Here is an 18839-nt window from a genome sequence, read left to right on the forward strand (position 1 = left end):
GTCTGAGTGGTGTGTCTAGTTTCAGCTGTCAATCTTAAAAAAAAAAAAAAAAGTTTCCTTCACTAAGGAAGTGTGAAGTCTTGAAGAACTTGCACTGGGGGTTTTGCATACACATACACATACACACACACACACACACACACGCACGAACAACTTGCAGCTTCAAACAGCCATTAACAAACCAATTATGTCCCTTGTTGAGCAGCAGCTACTTCTTGATGACTTGTGTGGTTTAGAGAAAGTTAATTGTGAGCACACTCAGACGCTCCTGCACCTGCTGGTGTCTCCGTTGAGGTGAAAATTGTTGACAGTAGGTGAATTCAGCATTAAAACTATGAAGAATACGGGTAAATGCTCCATATGCTGCCTGTACGAATACTGTACCTACATATTTTAGAGACAGGACCAACCCTCCTCATGGACAAAAAGAAAAAAAAAAAAAAGGCTTAGCTTTTAATTTATCATCTAAAAGGGTCTGAAAATTGTTTGGGATAACACTCCACACAATGAGCTGTGACATCTTCATTGAAAAATGATTGATTGGGCTGCCAGGGAGAGAGGCTGTTTGAGAGACAGATCACTCAAACAGTCAAGCTGTAAAAGCCCAGTAATATGATGAATGGTCTATTTACCCAACAGATGAGGAGAGACTTGCATAAAGATTAAACGTGCGGTTTTGGTCGTGTCCTGGTCACAGAATAAATAGAAATTTGAATAATATGTCTGTGTTCTCTGTCAGGGAGCAAGTTGGAAATGAATTTAAGCTCTGCTACGGATAATGCGGCTCGGCTCATTTATCACCTTTGATTGTCTTTCAGCAGGAACCAAAAATGGGTTTATTGATTGTGAGGAATGTGTTTAACACCTGTGTGGATTTCCACATGCACAAATCCCACAAACACAGGCCACAGAGGGTCTGAAAGTTCACAGAAAAGTGTGGATCTTTCTACTTTAACGAAGTTAGTTTGAGCCACATTATCATTATGGCAAAACCATTATTAGTTGGAAATGATTCTCCTTCACTGGGAGCCCCTTGTGTCTACAGGATACTCATGTATCATAAATGGACCATGTAACACTTATAACGTGTACAAACTGTATCTAAAGTCAACTCACTAATCACTTAACCAAACAATGTCTCTGAGGACCGAGAGCGCATGTTGATAGAGTGACCCAATTTTTTTTTTACACATAGCATCTATAATTGATGTGCAATAGATGTAGCAGCCGCAGATCTGATAAGGGCTTGGCTCTGATGGATCTCCAGATAGGCTTCTGTGGGGGGAACAGATGTAGAGTCGTGCATCAGAGAGGGATGGGGTTGCCTGTGATCGTTTCCACCCTGCAGCGAACAAAATAGCCCTCATATATCCCTGTAATCTGCATTAGCGCCGGAGCACAAGCCAGGAGACAGCACAGAGGGGGATGAGTAATGGGGCTACCGCTGATTTGGCAGCCCTATATTACACCTCAAAACTGAGGCATGCCCAACTGGCTGTCTCTTATACACATCTACGGTTTTTAGCAAGCTACAGGCCGTTTTCACAGTTTTAAATGTTTTTCCAGTGTCTTGAGGCACATTTATCGGAAATAGCAGAAAAGAAACTACGTTTACTTTTACACAAGTACTGTACTGGAGTGTATCGATTTTAATATTTTATGTTTTATATAAAAAAAAAACATAATAGCCAGTGATTCCCAAAAAGCTACTTCCGACTTGTTCGGTGACCTTCATCGTCGTGGTTACAGTAATAAACAGGAAGGACTGTGATCATGCTTATAAACGACAACATAGGTTGTGTCACTCACTCACTTCTCCCTCGTCACTATCCAGGAAGTTGTATGTAGAGGACCAAACAGTGAGCTCATCGGTACAATGGTAAAACACTTTTGGAAAACAATTTCTCCGCACCGTAATGTGTGCGAGTGCAATGCATGATGGTATATATATTGCTTGGTTAGTGACCATCTGTTGTGCACTGCTCATTGTGGGATACTATGAGTCTGCTATATAGGGTATAATAATTCTCCCTATACAATCGGACAGGACTACAAAATGGCGAACTCACTGTATAGTGGACTATAAAGGAAGTAGTGAGTCTGTGAGTGAGCGTGTGATGTTTTGTTGACGCAGTGATCAACACCGACCTCCTCCCTACGTGGACTTTGTCGCTCCACAATAAAATCACCCGACCTCCGTGTCATAATGTCTATGACCACTAGTTACTACTGGGCTTTGGCGTTCAAACCTACACATGTTGTTTTGGGCCATTTGATGAAAAGCGTCCTGCTATTCTTCGTGTTGGGACAGTCTCCAGTTGATTCCCCCTCTAAACTTCTCAGATGGTTTTCATTTAAATAAAGAATTTTCAAACAAAAATCAGAAGGAAATCCAAAAAGTAAATACATATTTTGGGAGCATAACTCTGTCTCTTCTTCTTTCCTGTCCCAGGAATCATCTCACAATCCTGCATATTTATCTTTTGTAGGGGGCTCAGACCCTAGGTTGAGAACCACTGGACTACACTACATACATTTTCTCTACAAAACAAGTGCTTTCCGCTAATAACACTTGCACTGAATCAGGGTTTTTAAATGCAGGACATTTAAAGTTGAGTGTTTTTATATTCTGGTGCTTTGTTGCTTTAATAAAGGATCTGAGCACTTCCACCACCTCTGGCTCCTCTTGACTGGCAAAATCTCAGCTCACTTTCTATTCCTGCCCAGAACTCAGTAGGTTGTGGGATGAGTAATGACTGAACATTGTTTTTGGCATTTTCTGTCTGTATTACAACCAGAAAAAAAACCCGAGCCACGAGCAACTCTTTGACTGGCGAGCGTACGAACATGAGCCCCGAGCCAGGGCAAGAAACGAATGTGTCTGTCCAGCATCCACAGTGGAGTGCTCATCCTAAAAAAAATAAAATAAAACTGCACTCACATCACATCTAAAGTAAAGTGTATTACACCACACACCCAGAGGGGAGAAGCAATTAGTTACATCTACTCTGTGTCCCTCTAACTTTTTACTCCTGCTTCTGGATCAGCCTTAACAGAAGAGAAATAAGCAGTTATTTTCAACTGCGAATCTTTAATTACGTGAATACATTTTGCAAGACAAGAGCTGTAGCCCAAATAGCAGAAATCTTTTCATCTCATCTCTCAACACGGCTAAATCCTGAGAAGTGAAGATATAAAAATGAGAGCATAACAAACACCATCCCCAACACAGCGCCTGGCATTAAACTCTTGTAATGGCTTGTAACAGGATATGCTTACTTGCTATCTGAAATTAAAGCGTAGATATTACATCCCTTGAGGCCAATCAAGTAGTTATGTGCACATTCTGCTGGGACATTAATGTACTCCTACGAACCATGTGCTTGTGTGTGCCCACTGTTTGTTGTTCCTCCGTGTTTGTGTGTGAAAGTTGTTTAATAGCCTCTCACAATTCATGGTTTCCTGTATTAATAGATTGATTCCGGTGCACTCTTGTTTTTATTTACAATTAAAATAACTCATAAACAAAACACACAACTCAGGGAAAGAGTACAGTAGTTACATTCTGCTAATGTGGTTATTTTTGCTTCCACTTTGAATAGGAATTCAATTATCGGTGGGAGACGGATAGCACGCCGCAACATAACAAACGGCACAAAAAAAAAAGAAAAAAACTTTTACTTCTTCATCAGATAAAACCAAATCATTTAATCACCACTGGTGCCTGAACACATCAGCATATGGCCGCATTAATTTTACATCATGGGAGTGATGTGCAGCAGGCGCGTCTGCACTTTAACTCATCATTTTTCTCTTCAGCCTTCACAGGACATGTACGCATGCTGCTGCTGCTGCTGCTGCTGCTGCTGCTGCGTGGCTTTTCATGATGATCTGAGCAACAAATCAGCAAAATGGAAATGGCGAAAAGCTGAGAATAAGAGCCCAAACAACGAGAGCAGAGGCTATACCTCAGATAATGAGCCGGCGAGGATGAATAGGAGTAAGACTGTGTCTATTTAAACCTAATCCTTTATTGCGCCTTTGATGTTTCAAGGACTTTCAGCAGACAACCTGCTTCTGCAACGGCAAATTCAAGTCTTTGGAGGCTGTGTTGGACTTTATATGTACAACATACAGCAACCACAGGTCTTGATGTCATTAGAAGACCACAGGATTTTCATTATGTTATTGTTAAAAGCGTGTGTGTGTGTGAAATTCCCTCTCCGGTAACCTTTACACTCCCACTGATATGCCTCCATGTTCTTGCTACTGCTGTTTTTCCACTGCAGGGGTATTAGAAGATTGCTTTTTCTATTCCTCGTCTGTACGATAAAAACTGCTTGTGGAGGCATTTTGTAAGCGAGTAGAAGATTAACTCCGGACTCCCTGTTCGAGCGCAACATCTGACTGACCTGGCAAAGGTGAAAGGTGTTGTTAACCACACTGGATATTAGGTTTTCTCTTCATTTGTTGCACTACTTTGTAAGTGGCCCTTTACTTTTCCGGTGTTTTGTTAGCAGCAGCATTAACTGCTAATTGGAATGAGCTATCATTGCTTACTGGGTAAATGTGTGGTGTAACGAGCACTAGTTTTTAATTGCTTAAAACAGAGTATAAAAAGGGCCTTAACGCTCACACACTGTAAAACGCCACAGGAGATAAGATGCTGTAAAAAAACAACAAAATGGTGCACATCAAATTCTTCCTCGACTAAAGTGATACTCTCGTTTGAGCTCATGTTCAGTTCCCTTTCTTCTTGCCATTGCTACATGCATTACTGTACAGACAGGATGTTTATGTAGGGCAGCTAAATGAAGAAATTATTAATAGTCTAAAAATCAAAACCACCCTCCCAAGTATGCAACAAATCACCCTTATCTACTCCGTCCTACCCCTCACCCCACCCTCGTTTTCATTACTCATTGGAGGTTTTCTCTCTTCCGTTGACTCCAAAGTGAGAACATTTTCATGAAGGCAATAAAACGCTCATCAGCAAAGGCCTGAAATGATTTTTTAATATGACGACATTTTAATGAGGACTGAAGGAGATGGCTGGTTTGGCTGATGGCAGCGCCTCTTTATCAATGAGTGGCAGGGAAGAAGTAATGGCACTAAAACAGACAGGCCGCCTAGTCTCTCTCTCTCTCTCTGTAAGTGTATGTCTCTCTCTCACGCATCACATACTTCATATTCTTTATTTGCAGGGACTAAATTAAATTTCGGGAGGACTCGAGTATTAGGAAGATACAAAACCATTGTTTCCTCCTGCAGGCTGCTTATTACTTTATTGGGGGATACTGTATGAGGCCATATTTGACCTTTTTTGGACAGTTACACACACAAAAACACACACACACACACACTCTCCCCGGTGTCGCTTCCCTCCCATCCTTTCTCCATCTCTCCTCTCCGTCCGAGTGTTTACGCGATTCGTCATTGATTGGAATTTAATCTTAGGACTTAACAGTTTAGCTGCTCGCGAAAAACCTGTCAGATGTGAGTGCTGAGATTGAGTGCGCTGTCAAAAGGTCGGGTTATTGGACTGGAGAGGTTCTGATGAAATTACCGATAGAACCAGACAGAGTTCAGCGTTTGAAATACACAAGGCAGGAAGAGTCCACATCTAATCGCCAAATGAAAAAAAAGAAAAGAAAAAAAAACCTTCTCTATTATATGCATCAATATTCAGAGTTTATAAAGCTGCTTTGCGAATTCAATGGAAATTACACGCCCTTTGTAAGAATGACCCCAACTTCACAACTACAGTTTAATACAGCTGAGACATGTTGTAAATGAATGTCACACAAGGTGAAAGTATGTACATTACTGTCAGAATGTGTTTTGAATGTGACTTTGACTTGAAGCCTTGAACCTAATGAGTTGTCAAGCTAAAAAAAAAACAAGTCAGTAATTTGGAACTTTGGTAAAGTTATGATAAGCAGCAAATTAATGTCAGAATAATGTCACTCACTAAGATGCTTTACTCATTACAAGCTGCTGTGTATCAGCGTGAGAAGTAAAGTGCTTACTATGTATGTTAAACACTGTGCTGCTTCATTTTTTTAAATTTTTTTTAATGAGACTTCCGCTTTATGATCTCACTCCAGTGAGTGGTCAGACTTGGCTGACTTTGCTGCCCAAGGTCAGGACAGAAGTGGTTTGAGGAGGAGAGCCCCCTGCCCACCAGACGCTGAACAAAACCACTTCTCTGCCCCCTTTCCTCCTTTACCATACAAGGTCATCTCATGCTGGCTACGCCTCCGCAATTAGCATGCAGCCTGTGGCGTGGCCTGTCTGGCAGCGCACACACACACACACACACACACACACACACACACACGAGCATGCTGCTCTGCTCTCCTAATGAGATGCCAGTCAGTGAGGGTGCCTGCGGGACTGTGAAAGTAAAAAAAAAAAAAAAAACCAAAAAAAAAAAAAAGAAAAAGAAATACCAAAAAGAAAACCCTCCTGGGGTGTTTGTGCACCATCTCATGGGTGGTAGAGGAGACTACTGAAGTGCATACAGATGGGCCGGGCAGGGCAGGCAACTCATTTTACATAACACACACACTATTTGCCGGATGCTTTCATCTAAATTGTGGCACTCTAGCAAGAATGCATGCATTTTAAGCATGGGTACAGACCCGGAAGGTTTTGTAGCCTTAGCCTTTGCTCTGCCTGAGGTTTAGCTACACAGGATCTCAGTGGAGGGAGAAACAGACTTTCACTGAATGGGCAACACATCTAGTGAATGCAGCAGCTGTAAGAGCAGAGAAGAGCTGACAGAGCCGTTTGGTTCCACAAGTGTTTTCCCGGCTCTGAATTCCCATAACGTAGACGCACGGGAGTTTCGTGGATAATGTAACGATGTTATAGGTTCACGCTATGTCCGTTTTCATTACTTCATGTCTATGAGGAATCATGTTTTGTTTTTGTCCGTTTGGCGTGGTAGACAAACAACAATACCCACGAGCCTCAGGTGCTGTTGCTATAGAAAAGAAGCCAGAAGCCGGAAGCGACAAATCAGAGCTGTGGCCAGTTCAAAATGCTTCGCTGTTCAATTTGGGTCCAAAAATGGAGCCAGAACTGGAAAGTTAATTGATTTAATCAGCAAATTTTTGTCATCTTGTCTACATAACAGAATTTTTGAACTCTGTGACTGGATAATTCTTCTCAATTGTTGTGAGTCATGGTTAACTTCCACCTTGACATTTTCATGTACACAGGCTTGTACATTCGATTTTTTTTTAAATCACAGAACCAAGCTACCTAGCTATTGATTTTTTTTTCCCTCTGTGGCAGTTACCTAACAAAGTGACTCGGACAAACACCTACACCAAATTCCTCCTTTAAGCCCAGGTGGTTTGTGGTGTTTCTGTTCTCTCCGATGTCTCATCACCACCACCAAATAAAATCACGACTGGTCACTCGTATAGTCAGGGAAGACTTAGTGAGCAGGCAAAGTCAAAGGGTTGAGAGATAAGTAGGGATGTCCCCATCATGGTTTCTGTGCTCTTGATCCCAGTATAAGACACAAACTGGGGCTGATGATGCAGTGAAGTGCAAACCAGAAAAGATATTCCCGCTCCCTTACTTCCTTCTATCAGACCTTGTTTATAGTGTATTCATCAAAACATATCTCCAGTATTCCAGGTACGTGCTCTCGCATTAGCAGCTTGCTAATTATCTTATTAGCTTATTCTTTCACAGCCAAGCTATCTGTGAATACCAGCTGCTAATTATTTCTCTTATCAAGAACAATTATGTCTATTCCATAAAAATACAGCAGAGGTGATACATTAAAACTACAAGATTATGAAACTATTATTTGGTGCAAAAAGCAGCATCAACAGGCTCCTCTGACCACTTTGTAAGAATCTGTGACTTATAATGTGGCCACATGGTTTGAGGCACATTATATTTTGTGCTGGTTTCAGCGTAAAGCTGCAAAATGATAACATTTAAATGGGATTTGACAGGCCTTTTCACACCACAATAGAAAGAGAGAAAACATCAATGTACCCTATGGTGATAAAATATTCATCCCACCACTGGTTAAGTTAGCTTTTTACTGAATATTAATAGTGCCTCTGTGCAGCTCTAGCTACTTACATACAGCATGTACCCATTCCTCAACACTGCATGAGGCATAAAAATCACAAAGCACATTTTCCTACAGTGAGGAAGTCATTATAATGCAGCGCTAGTCTCTAGTGCTGCCGACAGAAACGGGAAGCTTTTAGGATATGTGTGTGTATCTGCTTAAAAACTTAATCCTGCAGCAAAAATGCACTAAACAGCTGCTATTAGGCGCTATTCAACCTTAATATGAGCAACATTAATGTAGCTCTATGTGAAACTGAAAGTGCAATCTGAAGTTGCCCGTTCATAAAGGCAAACAGAAAGGTTTTGTTTCTGACTCAGATCTGGGTCTGATCCTCTGAGGTGTTGTGTACACACACACACACACACACACACACACACACACACACACACACACACACACACACACATACACGTACACACGTACACACACATACACACACGTACACACACACACACACACACACACAGCCATATTTTGACCCAAATTGCTTCTTTTTGCAAAGGGGACTGATGTAACTAGGCCTTTGGGATCTGGACTAGATGTTGTACCTCGTTACATGAAAGTGCAGGATTTTGTTATGGTTGAATAAAGACTCCAACCACTCCCCTCGATTCTATCCATCTATCTATCTATCTATAAAGATAAAAAAAAAAAAAGACAAACACGCAGGACGAGTTGTATACAGCTGATCATACACATCTTAAAACAGCCCTGGGGGTTAAAGGTGTGAAGCAGCGACATGCCTCACAAAGCCTAGATGGCTGCTAATGGCCCCCTGTTTGTAATGGCATCCGTATAGCACCGCTTGACGAGCTGCCAAAGGGGGTGTTCTGTTATTGCGGAGCCAATCACCCACTAAGTATTTGCTGGCTCCTATTTCCTTTCTGCTAATGTGCGAGCCTCCCCAATGCCGCAGCTAAATCGACTCTTTACGCCTGACTTGTCACCCTGCAGCGACGCACGGAGAATCCCAAAGAGGCATCGTCGGAGGGCAGCACAACGTCTCTGTTGCCATGGATACATTTATGGGCAGGGATGTGGCTGGGCGGGTTATGATGCTTTTACTGCAACCCTAAATCATGGTAAGTGATGGTGTTTGATGATTAGGATGATGAAGCTGACGTGACCTTTGAAAGGGTGTTGTTAGATGGTGATTGCTCACTTTAATGTGTCTTTGGATCTCCGGTGTCAGATGACGCGTGGGCAGAGGGTTTGTGTTTGTAAACTGCTTCAATAAAGGCAAGATTCAATGGATCTTGAGAGGAAGAAAAAAAAACAGAGGTGGGAAGATGGACAGATTGTTATGGGTGTGCATTGACAGAAAATAAATCACCAAATGTTCTGGTAATTGATTAATGGTTAAAATAACTTTTAAAAAGAGCCACATAAAACATGTTATTGTTCACACCTCTGTGAAAAGACACTGTTGTTCGTTCAGCTTGGATATCATGACTGAATCAGAACAGTATAATGACAATATTTTTACTGACTTATTCTTATTACACCTATTAAGACAGAGCGCATTATGAGGATAACAAAAAGAATGAAAGACAATTAAGAAAGATTTTGTTAAGAATCGGCCAATTGAGTATAACTTCCTCTAAAAGTTTCCCTGTAAGTTTTTTAATGGCTTTAAGACCTTAAAAGAGCTAGAGTTAATATAATTTTGTGATGATTAACTATCATAGCAACAACCACTTTTCAAATGAGGTATATCTCATACAGGAAGGGAAGTTTGTGTAGATTTCCCAGCCAGGGAGCAATGTCAAACTTTAAAGTCCACCTGCATGCTAAACAGAAAGGTGGCCCGCTGATAACAGCAGCAAAAAGCAAAGCTATGAAAGTGAGAGGCGAATAAACTCAGAAAGATGTGAGTCGACGGCTAGAAAGCCCAGACATACTTTGCCCCCTGTTATCGGCCCGCGCAGATGTGCTTCAGCCTTCTCTGCAGCACTCCCATTCGCCACATCCATCACAGAAGTGCACCTTGGGAGATTGAGAGGATGGTGCAAGCGCCAAACCCACCATCTGCCGTCGTTTAGAAATAAATGACAGGCCCAAACCTAGTGGGAGCTCGTCTCATTCCACTGCCAGCGTTGGTGCGGTGACGGGTCCGCCCAACCTTCCTTTTCCCTGAAATCGATGTGTGAGACCCCTGCCAGTCATGCTGGAGTGTGCCTCGGAGAGAGACTTGGAGTGGATTTGGTTGGTGAAGCACAGCCCTTTACTCAGGGGAGCGGGCAGGTGGAACAGCGTGGTGAAACCAGCTGTCTCCCCACTGATTACAGCAGCCAACATGGAGAGTTGGAGAACTCATAGACTCGAGGTGGATCGGGCTGGAAAGCAGCTCCACTTTATTTGATTAGAGGTTTATTGATGAGCTACAGATAAAGACACTATCAGTTATAACAAGCTGGGAGTTTTATGGACTGTCTGCAGGCAGCTTTTTTATTCCAGTGTATTTTTACTAATTGATATTTCACATGCATATAAAGTGATGTGTGCGAAGTCCACTCCAGAAGGAAACAAAGCTGTGCAATTTAACGGTTTTCCCAAGGTAGAGATTAAGGAAAATTAAGTAGTTAAGTGAACCAAATGGACAATCCAGCTACTGTGTGAGTGATAAATGAAGCCTCAGGAATCATAAAACTAACACACAGACATAACCCTCATCAGGGTGAAAAACTACAGCCCGAATATCATTTGCCTAAAACACAAAAACGCCTTTCCCTCGTTGTCGTTAATCTCCCGGAGGATGATTTCCTGTAGCTTTTCTTTGCCAACTGTAAGAACAGGCAAAGTACTACTTCACTGAGTTCTCGTACGTGACAGCTAATATAAGTTTGGCCCCAGAACTGAGACGGGAGGTAGACTTTATTAATTTCATGGATTTGGAAATGAGCCGTGGTGATAAGGCTATCACTCTCTTATCTGGGGATGGCGGGGGCGTAATTAAGCCGATAGCCAGCAATGATGAAGAAGTGGTGTGGAAAAAAAAGCCTTGGGGATACGAGGGCGGAATCTTCAGGGCTCGTTTACCAGAGGGATGATTAGATTGGCACTTAATTGCCACCTTTTCTATTTTTAGGGTGGGAGGTTTTCTTATGAGGCTCACTCCCCCTACTTCTTCGATTTTTCTTTTTCCTTTTTTTTTTTGTGGTCAAGGTCAGTTTAAAGAATGTTCAATTGTCAGATGTGCTGAGGTTAAGTCACAGTGGTGGGTTAGATAGGTTAGACTGTGCAGAGGGGAACGTGTCCACTTCCCCTGCCTGTGGGGATATGTGGGAGATTGGGGTCAAGAGTAGGTGGACGGCAGTGTGATAGCACAAGACAGAATGTTTGCTAAAAATGACGATAAAGTTTCATCTCTTGAACTTTAACAAGAACCTCAAACTCTGATAATTGTTTTGCTGCAACAAACTAGGCTTTACCAATCAGCTGTTATTGATTTCTCACCTCACTGTCTCACTGCACAAAAAATCCTAACTCAAAGCCTGTATCCTCTAAATCCTATTTCATGTCTGATAATGACCAGGTCGACTGGACCACAGCATCAGCCACAGAAAATAGTTTCGTATTCTCTCTGCAGTGGCTGAGCTCCAAAATCTGAAATATACCTCATTCCAATAAGAATCTTCAGCACGGAGAGAGAATTCAAATTGCTTTACTCTCTGCTAACAGTTACTGCCAGGGTAATCAAGAGAGAGGCACAAGAGCTGCCCACAGGCCAGCAAAGGTGGTTACACTGGACAGATGTCAGGCATGAAATTGTTTAACTATTAAAGGGAATATATATATGTACGTTTTTTCTGCCGCTGAACATGGTTTCTTGCCGGGAGCGGTGGTGGTGATGGTCGCTTACCGAGAGCTTTAGCCATCATTGCATTTACAATATGAGAGGTTATAATGCGTCCTCTGAGCAGGAGTACCTCTTCAGGGCAGACTGGACCCTATAGTGACTCCTACATCTGGCAGTGACAAGACAGGGGCTGGCTGGTTAGCATGCTAACTTCAGGCGAGGAAAAGAAGTGGTATAAACAGAGGAAAAACAAGAGTTAACATTGGTGTTGCTTTCCACCGCTGGAGACTGATGCTGAACATTTCGTCTAGACTGGTAAGTAAACAGCTGTAAATGCTATCGTTTGCTATGTAGCAATAATAAAACTCACAAAAGGCTCCTTTAAAATGTGTGAAATCACAACTGAAAAGCTGAAAGTCCTAAATCTCTGCTTTTACTCTAAAGTAAAAGCCAGTCGTCTTTAGTATTTGCACTTAATGGCTAACACAAACATTTCTCAAAGAGGAGTAAGTGGCGAATTTGTTGGGCACTATTTTCAGCTGTGGATTGATACACATTTGGTGCTCTATTTGTATTTACAGCAACTTGAAATAAAATTTAATGAAAGAGCACGTCACTCAGTGCAACAGTGTGGTTCACTGATGTGTTTTGAACAACAGTGGAGCTTTATGACACAAAGGAATAAGCTATATTAGGCTTTGGCTACACAGACAGTGAGTAGTTGGATCAATTCATTGTTGGTTTTGGTCTTTTCATGTGATTTGTTGACAGTAAGAAATATACAAAACAACAACAGTCTTATCCTTAAAATGTCACAATGTTGTATTTGCCGATTATAGGTAGTTAAAACTTTGGCCGTGTAACTGGACAAAAAAATGAAACCTACGTCCTTGAGTACAGTGACTTTTCTTCAGGAATTTTTATATCCTTGGAGAGCAGTAAACTTTGATTGGTTGACTTTACCTGTCCACCAAGATATGTCTGCACAAGGTGAAGCAATGCTCAAAACTAATGAAGACCTTTGTGCGAGGCAGATTTGAGAATATTCCTCTGGTGCCCCCTGACACTCATGATACCTTCCAGTGTAAACATCCCAGCCTGCAGAAAGGGGCTGCAAATTGGCAAAGCCTGCCTGTAAAACCATAATCCCTGCTCCTTCGACAGACGCACGGGAGAATAGAGTGTTATCACCCTGGTTGACACACTCCTGTGTTTTCTCCCAGCATCCTCGGGGGTTTATCACTCCAGCATTTCATTCCATTATCCCAAGCACACCGGGGCTGTCCTCGGAGCAGGGGAACGAGACGACTTGTCAGGGTCGCAGAACAAAGAGGGAGCATGTCGAGCAGCGGATTAGACTGGGAGAAGTGTGGGGCTTCGGGGGAGGGAGAATAAGGAAGAAGGGGATGCAGGAGGACAGGAAACGTGAAGGATGTAATAACTGAACAAGGGAGTGGAGCGAAGGGAAAGAGGGAGAGAGAGGGACAACTTTTCTTTCTTCACTTGTACCTGATGAAACTCCTGTTTTGCATTCACAAAATATCTTTTGTTTTTCTTTTCTAAACATTTATACGTCACATACAAATCGAGGAACTGAGGACAAGTAGTATTTTGCTGTTAATTCTGTCGCCTGCAGTGCAGCCTGTTGGTTTTGATTTGTGCGCCACAAGAGGATGGCTTACGATGTGCAAAAGAAGAAGATGAACTATAGAGGGAGGTCTGAGAGAATGATAGCAGAAAAGGGCAGAAAAACAGTTTGATATATTTAGATGGGCAAGTTTGAAGCTTTTTTTCAACCATAATCAGATTTGGTTTTACTCCTCTTTGTAATCTACTTCCTGTCTCACCTAAAACATATGTTTAGTTTCTCATTTTTCTGCTTATTAGACCTAAATATGCTACAGAAACATATTTACTATAGCTGTATCAGACTGCTAAACTAACTACTTTCACTAGTGATTAATCTGCTGATTATTTTCTTGATTAGTCAGTTAATTGTTTGGTCAAAAAAATGTTAAAAAAATAAATAAATTAAAAGATTAAAAAATGTCCAACTGAGTTTTAAAACACACAAAGATTAATTATTATTATTAATTCAATTAATTATTAGCAAAGATTTAAAAATGACTCTCAATTAGATCAACTCCCTAATTGATCAACTAATCATTTCAGTTCGTTCTTGTTGTAACCATGTTGCCAATTCATAAACCTGAGCTCATTCAACTCTCCTGCTGGTTACTCAGGAATTCCTTTTAATGTTGAACCTGACTATGAGATGAGGGTTTTTTTGTATCTTTATACTTTAAATTTAAATTAGTGAGCTTGGTGTTAGTCTTCGATCTAAATTTAAAATAGGACTTTGGGGTTTTTACTTTTTAATGTGCATCATTCAAATGGAATTCAAAAATGTTCTTTGAAGTTTAGATACAAGACCAAGTTACAAAATTTCACATTATGCATATGTGGGACATCATTCTAAGGTTATAGGGTTTAGAAATATTGGGATCTATGTATTTCAAATGATTAGGATGTAGATAGTGTAGTGTGATAGTCAATCAATGGCTCACTCGAGCAAAGCATCCTGGAGACAAAGACCTAAAACCACAGCAGATTAGACCTTTCTATCTGCATGTAACACACACACACGCACACACAGGTGACACATCATCCCACAATACATCCAGAAAGCTATAAGGCGCAGACAAGCGAACGTGGCAACCCCTAGATCCCACACTTCATTACGCGTCCAGCCATCCCTGACTGGAGTAAATCGATGCAGGATAATAGCCAGCGCCCTCGCCCCTCCATCACTCCATCTCCCCCTCCTCCATCCCACTATCCCTCCATCCATCCGCCCTATCCTCCTTCTTTACCACCATCCATTGCTGTTTCTACATCCACTCATTCTCCTCCATTACTTCCATCTCTTCTTTCCTCCCCCCCGACCTTTCTGCTCCCTCCATCCAACCCAATATCCTCATATCACCCCTCGCTAACAGCCGCTCTACCCCTCTCTCCACCTCCATCCATCCCCTCTTTCCTCCCCATCTCACCTGTCTGTTTTCATCACTGCTGTGGATCATTCCTCTTATCAGGCGCAGGCCTGTAATACCGCTGTCGTATATAACATGTCTGTTGTGATCACTGACAGCTTGGCTGTGCTGGAATGACAGTAACAGGGATAATAAGCTCATTTTGCATGCGGTTTTGTGTCACTTCTGTCTGTCTGGGCTGCTTCCTATAATTTAGGTCTGCTGCATCTCTGGGGAGAGAGACGTTATTAGTCTGTTGAGGATTGGCCAGGGTGTTTAAAAATTCCATTTCGTTAAGGGTGTTGGTTTCCAACAGCAGAGAAGTTGCTGCAGATTCACTTTGTAAAGGCTACATTACCTTCATTGAACAAACTACATTGATAGCGGTTACCAGCAGAAGGGTATAAAAGCCGCCAGAACGGTCAAAGTTTTTGCCATTCTTCAAACTAGCTTTGGAAATAATTTATTGTGGTTAATGGGCCACTGCAGGCTTGTTGCATACAATTAAAGCTGTGATCCATTATCGCTAAAAAACAACAAAATAGCCTGTCATGCTTACTTTATTTCATGAGGTCGAGAAACATTTGAACTGAGCACCATAATCTGCAAAATGTAGAGGGGAGAAATTAATGCTTTTTATTGGAGCTTTTGATTTTCTTTTGTAGTATTTTTAAGCATATTTAGCAACTTTGCAAGATGCTTAAATGACCCAAGTTGAACAATGTTACTTTAAATGGCCATGTAACCTAAAATTTTAGGCTTTAAACGGCAAAAAGTGGCTATTTCTCCTGAATGCAACAGCAGTATTATGTATGTATGCATTATAAACTATTACAAAATATGAAAGTGCTCCTGTCATGTCTATATCGTTTGCAGCAGGCAAGCAGCAACTTCACTTTTCTCTGTCAGTCAAAGTGAGTACTCAAAAATACTGAATAATTAATAATTAAGCTTTAAACAAGGACTTGATTTGCGATTTGCAAGATTTTCTGTCGACTAAACAATGGCAGTGGTTTGAAAGGAAAAAAAAAAAAAAAAAGAGATGCATGAAATATTCAAAGGAGCTGTGATAAAGTGAAGCTTGAGAAATAGGAGGAAGGCAGCCCTCTTAGAAAGAAATCGGAGATCAAAGACCCTGAACCTCCCTTGCAATATTTCACACATTTAGGATGCAAAACATTCCTGTGGCCTGAATCAAAAGCACTGCTCACAAAGTATGACACGTTTGCAGAAATTGGTCTTGGAGTACTTGCTCCACACAATAGAGAACGGATAGATCACCCGATTGAAAAATGTGAGACGTTAGCAAATGTCTGAAAACCTGAACGTAAATGTCAGTTTTCAGTTATTAATGTCCTTGTGCGCAGTGATAAATAGAAAGTGAGGCAGCATGAACAACACAGGACCCTGAAACGGAAGCAGCTAAATGAAACTCAACCATCATTAATTTCATTTTTTACTTTGGCACCTTTCTTACTTTGACATGTCTTCTGTGAAAAAGGCATAGAATAACGCCTTGTTATTCCTACTTGGGACTCCAAGACAGCCTCACCCTCCTTCTAGACTTGCATTTACAATCATTTAAAAAGCATAAATTTGTTTATTTTCTTGTGTTAGTGTTTAATGTTATTGGATTTTATTAAGATGTAAGCTTAACTGCCAGTAATGGTGTCTTTGCAGCCTGTGTTTCCACTCTTTCATTGTTTTTTTTTTACCCACCGAGAGATATCAGAGCTGTCAGAAATTCATGATATTCCAGAAATTCCGACTCTGAATTACAACTAGGAGTCTGATGCGAACACTTCTGCCAACTCAACTACTCACAGTTACGGTTTGAACAATATGATGTCAACGCTGCATGAAAATGAGGTTGTCATTGTGATGTTTGGCTGCGTACACTCAGACAGAGCTGCTAGCACAACCCTACACTCTAGTTTTCTTGTGTAATTGGACCTTTCTCTGAACCATATGGTGATGATTGATTGGCTGATTAAACTTATATTAGACGTAATGTAACACTTAGTTAACCAGAAGTTGAAATTTTCATCCCAAGTGCCAGCACTCAAATATTTACTTACTTTCTCCCTCAGGGTGTGTATGCCTGAACTTAAACCATCTGTTCAGACTGCGTGCAGCTCATGATATCACTCACTGGGTCTCTATGTGCTCTAGCCAATATTTGGTGACATCGTTGAAGAGCCATGTATAAGTGTTTCTGTAGCAGCTACTGCAGGTCTCATCAGCTACATGGTTCCTTGCAGTCCGAAAAGTCCATTAATTCTCTGCAGCCTGGAAGGGATCACGGGTTTTTATCACAAGTAGACATCATCTCTTTGGAGAGGAAAAAGTTGTCTGCAGCTGAACTATTGAGCAACATTTCCCATTAGTGCATCATGTGATGAGCAGCACACATGTATTACCTCACTTACTGCCTGGAGTCTGCAACAACACTGACTCCTACAGCTGGCAGCTATCAGCCACCTCCAATCTGCCAGCACATTTTATAACAATGTCAACACTAGTTGTCTGTACAGAATAGAAATCTAAAAATTAATTTAAGAACATTTCTGGAAATATATGACGGCAGAGATGGAAGCACAAAAACTAATCTGAATGCAGAAACTCAACATTAACGACAGATCGTAAGAATTATTTGTAATCTCTTGTCAGACCAGTTTTCAAATCAAACAGACCGTGGGCTGACACTGATATCTGCTTTTTCAAGATCTGAATGTCTCACTTGTACGATCGGAAATCAACTGCCTTCTTGTCATAGGTAATGAAAGAAATGAACAACAAAAAAAAAAACAGTGTACGACTCCTCAAGAGTTAGTCTGACCAAGTGGCTCGGAGACTACTACTGTAGCTTTGTAAAACTCATCAGTAAATGCAAGTGGCGATGAAATGAGAAATGAGTCGAACAGACGTTTAAATTCGGACTAAAATGCTCCATAAATAATAAGCATTAGCTGGTGGTCTCTAATGTTGCGATCCCCAGGACGGCTGGATATATTGGCTTTCTGTCTTGTAGCTTGATGGCTCAGTGATGGAATGGCTCTTTGGTGTTGCGTTGTTAATAAAGTTAAAACAACAACAACAAAAAAGAATGAACGCTGCGTCTGGGTGGGCCGTGCTGAAGGCATGGCTGAGGATGGTAACCATTGCAATGTGACATCACAAAGTTACAGAAGTCCTGACGGCTGATTTTAAGGCAGTTTCTGAATACGGGTGTGTGCATTTCTCCGTGATCTGAGCGTTTTGATTGTGATTGTTCATGGTATTTATATAGCGTATAGACCTGCTTTATAATCACAAAAAACATGGAAATTTCACTGTCTACAATTATAAATGTCAACAACAATCCAGCTGTCAGTCCTGAAAACAAACTCATCCCAAAACTCGAAATGAACTTCAAACTTTTGTAGAGTCAACCAGAGAATCAAATATTCATTATCTCACCATAAGAGCAAACCATGGATCAGTCACACTGATGCTAACAAGGGGGATATGAAGTAGATGTAACAGAGGGTGAGGCAGAGCAAACACTGCGGCAGCAGCTGCTCTCTGCAGCACAACCATTAAGACGGGAGGAGGCAACGCTCGTAGGGGGAGGTGCGTAATGAATGTGCATTGGTGGCGCTCCTCAACATCTGTGCACCCCAAAGCCCTGCCATACCTTCACCTCCTCGTACATACGCCCATCTTTCACGGTTTCTTTTTTTAACCACAGCCTGCTTCTTTGTGTTCAACTTTCATTTTTACTCCGTTTGTTTTTAAACCGTGTGTGAAAGTGGGGGCGACATGGGAAAGGTGGAGGTGTTAGAAAGTTAAAACTCAAGAGATAGAGACAGAGAGAGATGGACGGGGGAATCAGGAGTGGGAGGAGGAAGAGCGCACCCCC

General features: G+C 41.5%; 1 long non-coding RNA gene across 1 annotated transcript in view; it reads right to left on the reverse strand.

Moving 5' to 3' along the window:
• Nucleotides 1-18839, reverse strand: part of LOC111663616 (uncharacterized) — a 47395-nt gene that overhangs the window by 5101 nt on the left and 23455 nt on the right. The gene's annotated exons all lie outside the window — the stretch shown is intronic.

This window comes from Seriola lalandi, unplaced genomic scaffold, assembly GCF_002814215.2.
Source record: "Seriola lalandi dorsalis isolate HSWRI2012SDOR001 ecotype SW California unplaced genomic scaffold, Sedor1 jcf7180002054579, whole genome shotgun sequence".
Taxonomy (NCBI): domain Eukaryota; kingdom Metazoa; phylum Chordata; class Actinopteri; order Carangiformes; family Carangidae; genus Seriola; species Seriola lalandi.